A 15,066-nucleotide genomic window follows, 5' to 3' on the forward strand; every position below is an offset into this window, starting at 1 on the left:
TGCAGTCTCCAATCATCTTTGATCTTTGGACAATGCAGCACCAAGATACCCTATAGGATTTCCTGCCCAACAACCATAATCTTTCTTGCCTTTATTGTGGAAACTCAATTCAAACTTCTGATGGTGATCTTGATCAATCAGCCCTCCTAACACTGTTATTTCCTTCTCAGCATGTTGTTTTAAGGATATCAGAAGTTCAAAATGGCTTCAGAGAAGTCTGAGCTTCCATTGCATGGAATATTTGTTGTGACTCCAGACAGAGGCAAGGCCCCCACACCAACATTCACCCTGGAACCAAAACTTCCAGATCAGAAGGGCCTAAGGTCATGGGAATGGGAAGCAAAGTTCTTCCCCAGGAGGCGGTAGGGGTGATAGTGAGAGGAGATTTTCCCTTTTCTACCTCTTAATGCCTGCACCATTGGACATGGACTCAGGAGAAAGCTGACTCCTGCAGAATCCTGAGCCATCACTAGAGGCTGATGGTACTTCTTTAATCTGTCCTTATGTCTTGAAATGTCCAGTCCAACTTTCTGTCCTGACAGCTGTTTCAGGAAGTTGGTGAACACGGGAATATCAACTGAACACATCATAATGAGATGCAATAAGCATAGGAACAAACTCTCATATCAAGGCTGGGGGAGTCGACCAGAAGGAAGAAAAGGTTCCCAAGATCAGACAAACAGATAAGAGACTCCCCACAGTCCCACTCTTTAGAAGTTCCACAAAAAACTCCGAACTAGAGTTTCCTGCCCTTTCACTAAGGCTACCAACCCAGACCAGTGAGTGCCTGACTAGAGGGCAGGCCTCAAGGTCCCCACCAGGGGAAGCAGGCCCCTGCTGCTGGGGTTGCAGTCTCTGCTTGTGATCTTCTGGACCTGCTCTCCCTGCCCCCTATTTCCCTTGGTCCCTGGCTCATTGGGGCTACCAGGAATCCCTGCATAGGTGCTGAGAAGTCCCATCTGGATGGGTGAGTGTGTGCTATCCTGGGGCGGACTGTCCCAGTAGAGAGCACAAACGCCCCCCCCAGCTCCTGCTGCAAGGCTTTCTTTCCTACACACCCGCCCCCACCCCCACCCCCAAGCCTGCCTTGTCTGCAAGGTCCTTTACTGTGGAACAGTTTCCTGCCCTTTCACTAAGGCTACCAACCCAGAGTAGTGAGGGCCTGACTAGAGGGCAGGCCTCAAGGTCCCCGCCAGGGAAAGCGGGGGCCCCCCCGCTGCTGGGGCTGCAGTCTCTGCTGTGATCTCCTGGACCTGCTCTGCCTGCGCCCTACTTCCCTTAGTCCCTGGCTCATTGGGGCATCCAGGAGTTCCTGTGTAGGTGCCGAGAAGTTTCATCGGGACGGGTGAGTGTGTGCTATCCTGGGGCGGACTGTCCCGGTAGAGAGCACAAACGCCCCTCCCCCAGCTCCTGCTGCAGGGTTTTCTTTCCTACACACGCGCCCCCACCCCCACCCCCAAGCCTACCTACCTTGTCTGCAAGGTCCTTAGCTGTGGAACAGTTTCCTGCCCTTTCACTAAGGCTACCAACCCAGACCAGTGAGTGCCTGACTAGAGGGCAGGCCTCAAGGTCCCCACCAGGGGAAGCAGGCCCCTGCTGCTGGGGTTGCAGTCTCTGCTTGTGATCTCCTGGACCTGCTCTCCCTGCCCCCTATTTCCCTTGGTCCCTGGCTCATTGGGGCTACCAGGAATCCCTGAATAGGTGCTGAGAAGTCCCATCTGGATGGGTGAGTGTGTGCTATCCTGGGGCGGACTGTCCCAGTAGAGAGCACAAACGCCCCCCCCCCAGCTCCTGCTGCAAGGCTTTCTTTCCTACACACCCGCCCCCCACCCCCACCCCCAAGCCTGCCTTGTCTGCAAGGTCCTTTACTGTGGAACAGTTTCCTGCCCTTTCACTAAGGCTACCAACCCAGAGTAGTGAGGGCCTGACTAGAGGGCAGGCCTCAAGGTCCCCACCAGGGAAAGCGGGGCCCCCGCTGCTGGGGCTGCAGTCTCTGCTGTGATCTCCTGGACCTGCTCTGCCTGCGCCCTACTTCCCTTAGTGCCTGGCTCATTGGGGCATCCAGGAGTTCCTGTGTAGGTGCCGAGAAGTTTCATCGGGACGGGAAAAGATGGGCAGGCGCCAATGCAAGAATTCCCCCAACAACTTGAAAGGCAACGTGACATCACCAGGAGCCAGGAATCCCGAAATGAGAAGTGTACACCCTAATCCAGAAGAATTAGAAGAATTCGACTCAAAAGTGAATTTTATGAAAATAATAGAGGACCTTAAACAGGAGGTGAAAAACTGCCACAACCAATTAGAGATTACAAACAAAAAGGTAGAGGAAATGAATAAATCTCTCAAAGATATCCAAGAAAACCAAGAGAAACAAGAAAAAGTAATCAAACAGGTAAGGGAAACGGTTCAAGACTTGAAGAATGAAGTGGAAGTAATAAAGAAAACACAAACCGAGGGAAGGATGGAGATGGAAAATTTGAATAAACGAACAGGAACTACAGAGACAAGTACCACCAACAGATTACAAGAGATAGAAGAAAGAATCTCAGACACTGAAGATACCATAGAGAAAATAAACACTCTCATCAAAGAAAACAGCATAACCAACAAATTCTCATCACAAAACATTCAGGAAATCTGGGACACAATAAAAAGACCAAACCTAAGAATAATAGGGATAGAAGAAGGAGAAGAACTACAGCTCAATGGTCCAGAAAATATATTTAATAAAATTATAGAAGAAAACTTTCCCAACCTTAAGAAAGATATTCCTTTGAAGGTCCAAGAAGCATACAGAACACCAAATCGACTGGATCAAAAAAAAACATCTCCTCGTCATATAATAATCAAAACACAAAACATACAGAATAAAGAAAGAATATTAAGAGCTGCAAAGGAAAAAGGTCAAGTTACCTATAAAGGTAAACCTATCAGACTTACACCTGATTTCTCTATGGAAACCATGAAAGCCAGAAGGTCCTGGATAGATATACTGCAGAAACTACGAGACCATGGATGCAAGCCCAGACTACTATACCCAGCCACGCTTTCGTTCACTATAAATGGAGAAAACAAAATTTTCCAGGATAAAAACAACTTTAAACAATACGTAGCCACAAATCCAGCCCTTCAGAAAGTAATTGAAGGAAAATCACAAACCAAGGAGTCCAACAATGCCCACAATAACTCAGACATCTAATGATCCTTCACCAGCACAACTTGAAGAAGGGAAGCACACAAACCCTACTACCAAAAGAAAGAAAAAAAGAAAGGAAAAATGACCGGAGTAAACAACCACTGGTCATTAATATCACTTAATATCAATGGACTCAACTCACCTATAAAGAGGCACAGGCTAAGAGATTGGATACGAAAACAGGATCCAACATTCTGCTGCTTACAAGAAACACACCTCAACCACAAAGACAGACATCTACTCAGAGTAAAGGGCTGGGAAAAGGTTTATCAAGCAAACGGACCTAAGAAACAAGCAGGTGTGGCCATACTAATTTCTAAGAAAGTTGACTTCAAACTAAAATCACTCAAAAGAGATGGAGATGGACATTTTTTACTCATAACAGGAACAATTCACCAGGATGAAGTCTCAATCCTGAATATATATGCCCCTAATATAAAAGCACCCACTTACGTAAAAGAAACGTTACTAAAACTCAAGGCAGTCATCAAACCACACACACTAATAGTAGGAGATTTCAACACTCCTCTCTCACCAATGGACAGGTCAATCAGACAGAAACCTAACAGAGAAATAAGAGGATTAAGGGAGGTAATGAATAAAACGGACTTAACAGACATCTATAGAACATTCCACTCAAATAAGAAAGAATATACCTTCTTCTCTGCAGCTCATGGAACCTTCTTGAAAATAGACCACATACTCGGTAACAAAGCAAACTTACACAGCTACAAAAAAATATCGGTAACCACCTGTGTCTTATCAGATCACCATGGATTAAAGTTAGAATTCAACAACAATGCTATCCCCAGAAAGCCTATGAACTCATGGAAACTGGACAGTCAACTACTGAACCACACCTGGATCAAGGAAGAAATAAAGAAAGAAATTAAAGTCTTTCTTGAATTCAATGAAAACGAAGACTCAACATACTCAAACCTATGGGCAGTGCTAAGAGGAAAGTTCATAGCATTAAGTGCCCACTTAAAGAAAACGAAGAAAGCACACATCGGAGACTTAATAGCCCACCTTAAAGCTTTAGAAAGAAAAGAAGCAGACTCACCTAGGAGAAGTAGAAGACTGGAAATAATCAAATTGAGGGCTGAAATCAACAAAATAGAAACACAGAAAACAATCCAAAGAATCAATGAAACAAAAAGCTGGTTCTTGGAGAAAATCAATAAGATTGATAAACCCCTATCCAAACTAATCAAACGGCGGAGAGAGAATACGCAAATTAACAAAATCAGAAACGAAAAGGGAGACATAACCACAGACACAGAGGAAATTCAGAGAATCATTAGATCTTACTACAAAAACCTGTATGCCACAAAATTGGAAAATGTAAAAGAAATGGACACTTTTTTAGATAAGTACCATATACCAAAGTTAAACCAGGACCAGGTGAACAATCTAAATAGACCTGTTAGTCGCGAAGAATTAGAAGTTGTTATAAAAAACCTCCCCACCAAAAAAAGCCCAGGTCCAGACGGCTTTAATGCAGAATTCTACCAGAACTTCCAAGAAGACCTAATACCTATACTCCTTAATGTATTTCACAATATTGAAACAGAGAAGTCATTGCCAAATTCCTTTTATGAAGCTGAAGTTACTCTGATACCAAAACCACACAAAGACACAACCAAGAAAGAGAACTACAGGCCAATCTCACTCATGAACATCGACGCAAAAATACTCAATAAAATACTGGCAAACCGAATCCAAGAACACATTAGAAAAATTATCCATTATGATCAAGTAGGCTTCATCCCAGAGATGCAGGGCTGGTTCAACATACAAAAATCTATCAATGTAATCCATCATATAAATAATCTGAAAGAAAAAAACCATATGATTATTTCATTAGATGCGGAAAAAGCATTTGACAAAATTCAACATCCCTTTATGATAAAGGTCTTAGAGAGATTAGGAATACAAGGGTCGTTCCTAAATATAATAAAAGCTATTTATAGCAAGCCGTCAGCTAACATCAAATTAAATGGAGAGAAACTCAAAGCTATTCCACTAAAATCAGGAACACGACAAGGTTGTCCACTCTCTCCATACCTCTTTAATATAGTGCTTGAAATTCTAGCAGTAGCAATAAGACAACATAAGGGGATCAAAGGGATTCAAATTGGAAAGGAAGAAGTTAAACTTTCATTATTTGCAGACGATATGATAGTGTACATAAGCGACCCCAAAAACTCCAGCAAAGAACTCCTTCAGCTGATAAACACCTTTAGTAGCGTTGCAGGATACAAGATCAATTCCAAAAAATCAGTTGCCCTCCTATACACAAAGGATAAGGAAGCAGAGATGGAAATCAGAGAAGCATCACCATTCACGATAGCCACAAATAGCATAAAATATCTTTGGGTAACTCTAACCAAGGAAGTAAAGGATCTGTTTGACAAGAACTTTAAGTCAATGAAGAAAGAAATTGAGGAGGATACCAGAAAATGGAAGGATCTCCCTTGCTCTTGGATTGGGAGGATCAACATAGCAAAAATGGCAATTCTACCAAGGGCAATTTATAGATTCAATGCAATCCCCATTAAAATCCCATCAAAATTCTTCACAGATCTTGAGAGGACAATAATCAACTTTATATGGAGAAACAAAAAACCCAGGATAGCCAAAACAATCTTATATAATAAAGGATCGTCTGGAGGCATTACCATCCCTGACCTCAAACTCTATTACAGAGCCTCAGTATTGAAAACAGCTTGGTATTGGCATAAAAACAGAGAAGTCGATCAATGGAACCGAGTAGAAGACCCTGATTTTAACCCACAAACTTATGAACACCTAATTTTTGATAAAGGAGCTAAAAGTATTCAATGGAAAAAAGAGAGCATCTTCAACAAATGGTGCTGGCAGAACTGGTTGTCAACGTGTAGAAGAATGAAAATAGATCCATATCTATCACCATGCACAAAACTCAAGTCCAAATGGATTAAAGACCTCAATATTAGTCTGCACACACTGAACCTGATAGAAGAAAAAGTGGGAAGTACTCTACAACATATGGGTACAGGAGATCACTTCCTACGTTTATCCCCAGCAGCACAGACATTAAGGACAACATTGAATAAATGGGACCTCCTGAAACTGAGTAGCTTCTGTAAAGCAAAGGACACTGTCACTAAGACAAAAAGGCAACCCACTGACTGGGAGAAGATCTTCACCAACCCTGCAACAGACAAAGGTCTGATCTCCAAAATATATAAAGAACTCAAGAAACTAGACTTTAAAATGCTAATGAACCCAATAAAAAAATGGGGCACTGATCTGAACAGAGAATTCTCAACAGAAGAAATTCAAATGGCCAAAAGACACTTAAGGTCATGCTCAACCTCCTTAGCGATAAGGGAAATGCAAATTAAAACAACTTTGAGATACCATCTTACACCTGTCAGAATGGCTAAAATCAAAAACACCAATGATAGCCTTTGCTGGAGAGGTTGTGGAGAAAGGGGCACACTCATTCATTGCTGGTGGGAATGCAAACTTGTGCAACCACTTTGGAAATCAGTGTGGCGATTTCTCAGGAAATTTGGGATCAACCTACCCCATGATCCAGTAATACCACTATTGGGAATATACCCAAGAGATACCCCATCAAATGACAAAAGTATCTGTTCAACTATGTTCATAGCAGCATTGTTTGTAATAGCCAAAACCTGGAAACAACCTAGATGCCCTTCAATGGAGGAATGGATGAAGAAAATGTGGAATATATACATATTAGAGTACTACTCAGCAGTAAAAAACAATGACTTCTCGAATTTTGCGTGCAAATTGATGGAAATAGAAAACACTATCCTGAGTGAGGTATCCCAGACCCAAAAAGAGGAACATGGGATGTACTCACTCATAATCGGTTTCTAGCCATAAATAAAAGACATTAAGCATATAATTTGTGATCCTAGAGAAGTTAAATAAGAAAGTGAACCCAAAGAAAATCATATAGTCATCCGCATGGAGAGGGGAAGTAGACAAGATTGCAGGGCAAAAACTGGGAACTTGCGGGTGAGATGGCATGGGGCAAAGGGGAAATAGGATGAGAAACATGAGAAGGGGAGGATGGGAGGAGCTCGGGGGACTGGGATGGTTGGGATATAGGAAGGGAGGATACGGGAGCAGCGAAGTATATATCCTATCTAAGGGAGCCATCTTAGGGTTGGCAAGAGACTTGACTCTTGAGGGGTTCGCAGGTGTCCAGGAATATGTTCCCAGCTGGTACCTTGGGCAACTAAGGAGAGGGAACCTGAAATGACCCTATCATATACTGATGAATATCTTGCATATCACCTTAGAACCTTCATCTGGCGATGGATCGAGGTAGAGACAGAGTCTCAATTTGGAGCAACGGTCTGAGCCTTAAGGTCCAAATGAGGAGCAGAAGGAGGGAGAAGATGAGCAAGGAAATCAGGACCACGAGGGTTGCACCCACCCACTGTGACAGTGGAACTGATCTATTGGGAGCCCACCAAGGCCAGCTGGTCTGGGACTGAATAAGCATGGGTTGATTCTGGACTCTCTGAGCATGGCGGACAATGAAGGCAGATGAGAAGCCAAGGACAATGGCACTAGGCTTCGATCCTAATACATGAACTGGCTTTGTGGGAGCTTAGCCTGTTTAGACGCTCACCTTCCTGGACGTAGATAGAAGACCTTCGTCTTCCCGCAGGGCAGAGAATTTGGACTGCTCTTCAGTATCGAGAGGGAGGGGGAATGGTGTGGGGGGAGGAGAAGAGGAGTGGGGATAGGGGGAGGGGAGTGGGGGGAGGGGGCAATATTTGGGAGGAGGGGAGGGAAATGGGAAACGGGGAGCAGGTGGAAATTTTAATTAAAAAAGAATAAAAAATAAATAAAAAGGAAAAAAACAAAAAAAAAAAAAACAAAAACAAAACAAAAAAAAAAAACTCCGAACTAAGCAACCACAGTATGCATACAGAGGACATAGTGTTGACCCATGCAGACTGTGTGATTCCCTCTCCAGTGCCTGTGAGCCCCTATAATGCCTGTTTACCTGATTCTGTGAACCCTTTACTGCCATCAGCTGCTGGAGAATACCTAACTGATGACAGCTGGGCTAGGAACCAGTCTCTGAGTACAGCAATTTCTTAGGTATCAATTCACTAACATTTGTGTGTGTGACTGTGAGGACCCTGCACAAACTTCCGATGCTGAGCAGGACTGGGCTTCTTCTAACAGAAACACCATTGGAATCCACAAAGTGATTCTACAAATTTTATTCCTTTGATATTGTATAGAATTTGGGTAAAATTTTGTCTACATAACTGAACAAGGGTCCTCTGCAAGAGGAACAATTGCTTTTGCCTACTGAGTCATCTCTCCAGTCTCCACAAACTGAGTTTGGAGGAAAAATGTCTTCATTCTTTTCCCCTTCTCTCATAAGAAAACATTCACATTTGTTTTCTCCTTTCTTCTGAGCCCTTGATCATATGTTCTGCACAGTCCTATCCACACAGGTTTCTCCAAAGAAACCATGTTGGGATGTGCTGGGGGCTTTAACTAAACTGAATCCCAGTTTCCAAAACACTGGACAAAAATCAAACCAGTACAGCAACAGAGGAGAGGTTGCATAGAGTCCATCAGAGTTCATCCCGGTTCTTCCCAACCCTGCCATTCTGTAGCACCAAAAATAAAAACCTAGAGATAGATATTGGGGTTCAAACCGACAACCAGAAAAGCAAAGCAGCCAAGCCACTAGAGACGTCTTTCCTTTATTAAGGTTGGGTGACTGTAGAAGAAGCAGATTATTAAGCCTCTCTCATCCCATTTTATATTACTTCTAATGCTCGGATTCCCTAGGCTAGGATGAAAGGTGTGAGCCATCACCACCTGGACTTGTTACTGCATTGATCTTGTTTAGATTAAGGTGCCTTTAAACTCATAGAGATCCATGTTACTCTGTCTAACAAATCCTGGGATTAAAGGTGTGTGTCACCATTGCTTGACCTGTTACAGTGGCTTTAGCTTTACTTCTCGTCTTCAGGCAAGATTTATTTATCAAAATACAAATAATACACCACTACAATATTCAAGTCGTTAATCAATGTATTAAAGCACTACTAACCGTGATGTTTTTCCCCAGAGTTGCGGTAATTGCTCCATGTACCCCATAGTCTACCCAAGAGTCATCGGTATCAATACTGACCTCTGCTTCTGGGATACACATGTAGGGTACAGGTGACAGGTTCCTGGGATTGATTCAGATGTTTGAGGGGGTCTCCAGTAGATTGCATTGAGCAGAAGCCAGGGAGCTGTATACTTCAGCCACCAAGTGGGGGCGCGAATCCACCATTAACTTCTAGCTAGCGGTCTGACAGAACTCAGAAGCATGAGCTGTAATAAAATTCAGCACCTGTGTTGTCAGCTGCCTTGTGCTGTGATGGTCAGCCAGGAAGAGAATGTGGGCAGTATTCTCCACAGAGAGGTCCCTGCAGAGGGCACTCACACATGACCTTCAAACGCTCCAGGCCATACTTGTCAGCAGCTGCCAGCACAGCATCTGCAATGTTGTAGAGGACTGGTTCCTTCCCGGTGTAAATGAAGTCCATCATTGCCTTGAAGACTTCAGGTTTCAGGTCAGGAATCTCAAAGTGATTTGTTCTGGTCTCCTCCATGTCAAGTTCAAACATGGCTCTGAAAACTGGAGAGCGAGCAGCTAAGATGGCCTTGTGAGCCCGGAATTGCTGGCCAGCTACCACCAGGCAGCAGTCTGTGAAGCTCGAATTCTTCCACAGCTCTCCTAGATCATCTCCTAATGGGCCTTTGGGAACCTGGATTCTCGGTTCTGTGCTGTCATCAGGATTACTGTAGGAGTACGGGATCAAGATCCCTGTGCAGTGGAGAGTGAACTGGTCTTCAGGGAGAAATCCATTAGAATGGTCCAAGAGGAAATCTCGAAGGATGAACAGTTTGTAACCCCTTTGGTAGCCTGGTACGAAACTAAAGTATTTCAGGCTAGTCTTATGTTCTTTTTTTCTCCTTTGGCATTTATGACCCAAAACTTGAACTGTGCGATAATGGGACTCTTTGGACAGCTGAGCAACTCTATGTTAACTGACAGGTAATCTGAGCTTTCTTCATCAACCACCTTAGGGTGAACTCTCAAACACCATTTGTTATCGTCTCCTGTTGAGAAAGTTGGGCTTCTAATACTGTCCCTCGTTTCCTCCAGAATAAAAGGGAAGTTGTGGATGGTTCACCTGCAAGAGAAATGCTGCATGTTTATAGTCCCAGTTTATAGTTCCAGGTCTGGTCTATGATGTCCTGCAACATTTCTCCTGGAGACAGTTTGGGAGTATGGGGACCTTGGTGGAGGTCTGAAGGGGGAAGGAGAGAGGCACAGAGGGGAGCAGAGAAAAATGTAGAGCTAAATGAAAATCAATAAAAAAAAATTAAAAAAAGAAATAATGCCTCTGCTTGCTTCTACCAAACAGAGCCCCTGGAGAAAATACTGCTACCAAAAAGCCATGCTTAACTCTGTTCTTTTGTGTCTAGGGTTCCTTTCCAAGCTTTCCCAGACTTTCTGTAGATGTAGTCAGCTCTATATTTGCACGTCAATCTAAGGGAGGCTCTCATTTGTTCCTGGCTGCTTAGAGCTGAAATAATCACTCTGAAACTATATAGCTTAAGAATATTTCTAGCTTGATCTTATATCCTAAATTACCTCATCTCCATTAATCTGGACAAGCTCTCCCAGGTGACAATATAAGGAACCTGGTCCAGGTGGCATTAAGGCTCAGGCTGGAAGACTTTCTTTAACCTGCAAAATAGTATCTAGATTGAATGTCCCACCCTGTGGCCAGCCCACTTCAAAGGTGGGCCATTCCAGGAAGCAGACCGCTTGCCAGCATTTCTTTCAGATTTCCACAGCTCAGTCTGCAGCTTTTCTCTAAAGTTAGAGTTAGTCAGAGAGGAGGTTACTTACTGCCCCATGGTACCAGATTTAGACTCGAGTACAAAAAAGATATACAAAAAACATAAAAATCACAACATAAAACCAAAGACACGAAAAGCCAAAACCAAACTCAAAATCAGAAGCTGTGCAGCACTACAGATGGAGGTGAGCGACAAATAGCTGTGCCTCCTGGGAACTACAGGAGTGACCTGGTAAATCCTAGTCCCTTTCAGACACTGGAGTGTCTTCCAGATTTCAGATTACTAGAGTGTCCTACAGATACCAGCTCTACATAGGTACAATTTCTCAGAATACCAATGAACACGAACTACAATAATCACAGAAACAAAGCAGACAGACAGACAAAGATGATAAGAGTGCTCGGTCTTACTTCCAACAGGGCCAGGAATGGGTCTAGAAGCAAATCATTTCCCGGCCCATGCACCAAAATGTTGGACTAGATAGATGCCCGAACATCAGGGAGGAGCTGCTCCAGACACCACTCACACAGCCTCAATTGATGCAAAAGCAAGAGAATTTTTATACTGTCGTGACAGGGCCCTTCAGGTTTGGGATATGAAGGACATCCGATAGCTGTTACAGTCCATCTTTTAAAGCAAAAAGCCACAGACACAAGGGGGGAAACTGTAGGTTGTTTTCCAACTTATTGGATTGGCTTATTCAAAGGGTTACTAGCAGTGATTGGTCTATTCCAGGGCAGGAGAATATCTGCGTGGTCAGGTGATAAGGGAGAGCATCTGTGGTCCATCCTGACCTTGTTCTAGGGACTAAATCAATACATCAGGAACTGAGTCAACATCTGGGGGATGTCCTTGCCTCAATTTTCAGAATGGAGTTATGTTTGAAGATTATTCACAATGATACAGGAAGATAAACAGTCCAGCAGGTGGGGGTGGGCAACTGTCTCATTTCCAAGAGAGAGTGAGTGTAAGGTTTTGGAAAAATGTCTTAGGATTGAGGGGGCTTAGGAATGCATTAAGAGTCTTTCAGGATCACCTTTGTCTGAGCTTTGTTTCTCCTTTAAGACAGATTCAATCTCAAGTAGCCCAGGATGACTTTAAACTCACAAAGATCTGTCTGGCTCTGTCTCTCGAGTGCTAGGATTAAAGGTGTGTGCCACCACTCCCTGGATTGTATAACGGAATAGTATGGTTGCTTTGCCCTCTGAACTTCAGGTAAACTTTCTTTATTAAAATACAAATAATAGCCGGGCGGTGGTGGCGCACGCCTTTAATCCCAGCACTTGGGAGGCAGAGGCAGGCGGATCTCTGTGAGTTCAAGACCAGCCTGGTCTACAAGAGCTAGTTCCAGGACAGGCTCCAAAACCACAGAGAAACCCTGTCTCGAAAAACCAAAAAAAAAAAAAAATACAAATAATATACCACTATAGAAGGTGAGAGAAATCAGAGGAGAATAAAGAATCATATTCCCAATATCTAATGACAGAACCACAGGTCAGGAAGAGAAAGTTTGAATTCTTAATGAATCAATCCCCTTCTCCGTTTTCAGAACCAATAAATGTTGGTTTTCAAAGCCGAGTCAATCAACACAATGCTGAGCGCAGTTTTCTTTTTCCCCTTAGGTTTCCATGTCTCACTTTTTACAAGAGCATGATGGGTTGTTATCAACTCAGCCACTGTCAGTGCCAAGAAAGAGGACTGAGGGCTTGTGGTCCTATGTGGCAATGAGGACTGGGCCAAGCCTCCACAGCTCAGCAGAGTTGGAGGGACTAAAATGGGCTTCACCAAACAGGAACACTACAAGAACGCACAAACTGATTTTAAATATTTTACTCATTTTATATTTTATTTGGGTAGGGTTTTGTCTACAGAGACAGCTGTGCCCATGGAGTAGGAACTCAGATCTTCTGTAGCCCCAGTTAGAGATGGTTGAAAAGCCCCCCCATGTGTGCTGGGAAGTGATCAAGGGTCCCCTGCAGAAATAATTATTGCTTTTGTCAACTGAGTCATCATCTCTCCAGTTTACACATGCTAAGTTTGGAGGAAAAATGTCTTCTTTCTCTTGCTTTTTCTTGTAAATAAACATTCAAGTTTATTTTTCACTTTATTCTGAGCCCTTGATCATATGGTCTGCTCATCCAATGCAGACAGTTTTCTGCAAAGAAACCTTACTGGAATGAGATTGGGATCAGCAGAACCTTGAATCCCAGTTTCCATCTGATGAGAAAAAAAATCAAAGCAGTCTAAAAACAGGATAGAAGTTGCATAGAGCATACCAGAGTCCAGTGCTGCTCCTCCCCCTACCTGCCCTTCACTCATTTACAGATGTGTTGAAGCCAGGCCCGGCAGGTGTGTTTCCCCAAATTCATTGTAAATGTGCCTCAGAGCCCACAGTCTAAACAGGTGTCATTAGTAACAATACTGACTGCTTCTTCTGGAAGACACACGTAGGTCACATCCCACAGGGTCCTCAGATCGCTTCAGGTGTTTGAGTGGAGGGCTCCAGGAAAAGACCATGTGCAGAAACCAGGGAGACACATACTTCAGCCACCAAGTGGGGATAGGAGTCGACCACTGTCTTCCAGCTCAAGGTCTCAAAAACCTCGGAAGCATGAGCTGTAATGAAATCCATTGCCCGAGTTTTCAATTGCACTGAGCTGTGGAGATCAGCCAGGAAGAGAATGTGTGCAGCATTCTCCACAGAGAGGTCGCTGCAGAGGGCACTCTCGCACATCACTTTCAAACGCTCCAGGCCATACTTGTCAGCAGCTGCAAGCACAGCGTCTGCCATGCTGTGGAGGACTGGTTCCTTCCCGGTGTAAATGAAGTCCATCATTGCCTTAAAAACTTCAGGTTCTAGGTCATGAATCTCAATGCGATTCTTTCTGCTCTCTTCCATGTCATGTTCAAACATGGCTCTGAAAACTGGAGAGCGAGCAGCTAAGATGGCCTTGTGAGCCTGGAATTCCTGGCCTGCTACCACCAGGCAGCAGTCTGTGAAGCGGGAATTTTCCCACAGGTCTCCTAGATCGTCTACCAGTGTGCACCTTGGAATCTCAATTCCTGGTTGCGTGTTCTGCTCAGAGATGCTGATGCAGTCCTGAACCATGCTCACCTCACAGCAGAGTGTGAGTTTGTCATCTGGGAGAAGCAAACATGGAGTGGAAAAAAGGAAGTCTCGAAGGAAGAACTTTTTGAAGCCCCAGTGTTGGTTTTGGTCGAATCTGACGACTCTTTGACTGTTCATGATTTGAGATTCCTCTCCTTTGGCATTTATGATCCCAAACTGGACCTTTGCCCACACGGGGCTCTTTGGAGAGCTGAGCAACCCTAGGAAAACTGACAGGTAACCTCTGCTTTCCTCATCCATCCCATTTAGGTGTACATTCATATACCATTTCTGCTTGTCATTGCCTCCTGGTGAGAAAGTGGGACTTTTAATACCTTTCCCCAAGTTTCCCTCCAAGCATAAAGAGAAGTTGCTAATGGTCCATCTGTAGGAGAATTTCTTGACTCTGATCTGTGTGTTGCCACTGCTCTCAGCTGCCAGGTCCCCTGACATGTCTGCTGCTGGGAGTGTGAAGGTTTACCTGGAGCCAAAGAAGAATATGATTGTTTTTTTTTTCTTCAACCTGGGTGTCACAATTACAAGTATTTTTTAGATTTTTTTAGTTTCTGTTTTCCCATCTGTTCCCTCTTCTATGAGGCAAGAAACTTGAGTCTGTCTGAAATTCTATCCAGATTGCACTATGAGATTCAAAGAAAACAGTCTAGAGTACTAGGCACTCTTTCTTATATCACTCCATTTTTTTCTAGATTGAATATTAAGTAAGAATGTGATTAGTTTTGACAATTATACACAACTTTTGATAATTTGGAACATTATATATACTCTTATAACAAAAAGTGTTGTACTAGGGTTCTCTAAAGGAACAGAACACATAGAATGG

At 43.6% G+C, this 15,066-nt stretch overlaps 2 pseudogenes; both read right to left on the minus strand.

Moving 5' to 3' along the window:
• Positions 1-9,440: 9,440 nt before the first annotated feature.
• Positions 9,441-10,436, minus strand: LOC130889951 (speckle-type POZ protein-like; annotated as a pseudogene).
• A 3,089-nt stretch (positions 10,437-13,525) lies between these two features.
• On the minus strand, positions 13,526-14,678 carry LOC130889953 (speckle-type POZ protein-like; annotated as a pseudogene).
• Between the last annotated feature and the right edge of the window lie 388 nt (positions 14,679-15,066).

This window comes from Chionomys nivalis, chromosome 18 (genome assembly GCF_950005125.1).
Source record: "Chionomys nivalis chromosome 18, mChiNiv1.1, whole genome shotgun sequence".
In the NCBI taxonomy this organism is placed as follows: Eukaryota; Metazoa; Chordata; class Mammalia; order Rodentia; family Cricetidae; genus Chionomys; species Chionomys nivalis.